Source organism: Choloepus didactylus, chromosome 1, assembly GCF_015220235.1.
Source record: "Choloepus didactylus isolate mChoDid1 chromosome 1, mChoDid1.pri, whole genome shotgun sequence".
In the NCBI taxonomy this organism is placed as follows: domain Eukaryota; kingdom Metazoa; phylum Chordata; class Mammalia; order Pilosa; family Megalonychidae; genus Choloepus; species Choloepus didactylus.
In genome coordinates this window covers 221,927,158-221,928,777 of record NC_051307.1, presented here as the reverse complement: position 1 = coordinate 221,928,777, position 1,620 = coordinate 221,927,158, and the positions used below count along the sequence as shown (strand labels likewise).

The following is a 1,620-nucleotide window of genomic DNA, read 5'->3' as shown; positions in this document are numbered from 1 at the left end:
CATGCACCCAGAATGACTCTCTGCACTTTGAACTTCAAAGAACCATAAAATATTAAAACTAGTAAAAGACTATAATTGTTCACAAATCCAACCCCTTTTCATACCCCAACTATAAATTCCTCAAGTTAAGCTCACACTAAATTGAAGGGGTTCATCCCTCAGTAACAAAGAATATATTATGCATCAGAATCCATTCAAACTCATTCAGTTAAAGCAATTCCATTCAAGCAAAATTTCTCATCCTCTCTGAATTCTAAATACTGGCCTCAGACACTGAGTAAGTCTAATCCCTCTCTGCTCAGTTCTTCAGATTTTTGAAGAAAATACTACCTTCCCTTTCAGTTCTCTCTCTCTCTCTCTCTTTTTTTTTTTTTTTTAATTTGAAAGCAATCACTGTTTAGATCAGATTATAAAAGCAATCATAGTAGACACCTTAGTTCATCCTTCTAATAAGCCTATTGATCTGGTCTTCCCTGTTGCCAGCATCCCCTCCTTCTACAAAATGTGTGCTTTTTTTCTTCATCCCCACTCTGGGAGAAGATAATTTGAAGAGCCACAGGAAGTTGTTTGCTTCTTTGAAGCATTTCCCAACAGAACAGATCTCATGAATCAGGTCCTCCATGCAGATGATGCCATATTTACCAAGAGATCATGCAATCAGAGAGTTATCTGTCAAGGCAATCCGCTTCTTATTGATTTTTGCCATAACCATGCTTATAGATCAGTTCATTCACTGACTTCAGGTTTGGATACCCCCATGCAATATATGACTCCACAATCCTCAGCATGTTAATTGAGGCCTTGTTGAGCTTAACGAAGGTGCCATTGAAAATTTGGAGAATGTGAAGAAGTTGCAACACTTTTCAGACCTTTGAGCTCACGCCATTGATTCCTCTGATCCTGATGACAAATGCCAATTTGGGTTCCACAGGTACACAGAAGTTGCCAGCTTTTCTTGCCATTCTAGCCATTCGAATCTCAGTTCTGTACACTTGCCTATATTCTTTGTGATAGTGCTTGGCTTCTTCATAGATAAGCTTCCTCCTTGACTTTCGAAGCATCTTTTGGGCAAACTTCTTTCTCAGGTGCTTGATCTTCACTTCAGCAAAATTCCTTCGCTTTTTCTTCAGGGTTTCCAGCACAGCTGGAAACTTCTTCTTCTCTTCGACACCCTCCATGGTTCCAGATGGAAAAACTCAGTTCTTTCTTATGTAGGATAAAGTATCCACCTCACAAGATATGGCTGAACCCTGACATCCTTGATGCTTTGCTCTGAAACTGCCCCAGTTTCTCTATGATCAGGGCCTTTCAATTAGCAGCTCAAAGATTTGTGAACCCTTTTCTCCCCAGAGATGTCAATGTGGAGACTTTTAGATTGGAAATGCTCTCTCAAGTTCCCACAAATTCCACAACCCCTTCATGTCTTATAAGTAAGTTAATTTCACCTATTTGCTACCTACGTGGCCTGTGGCTCCTGAAACACAATAAATATTCCTAGTGTGGCTTGATCTGGAATGGGGTGCAACTGTTGGAACCAGGAATGAGTTAGTTGCTCCTGTTATAGATGCCAAAGTGGAATTGATTTAGAAAGCTTCCCATGGTTGTTCTATGATGAAATCA

General features: G+C 39.9%; 1 pseudogene; it reads right to left on the bottom strand.

The window, feature by feature from the left end:
- Window positions 1-433: 433 nt before the first annotated feature.
- On the bottom strand, window positions 434-1,178 carry LOC119529094 (annotated as a pseudogene).
- Window positions 1,179-1,620: the final 442 nt, after the last annotated feature.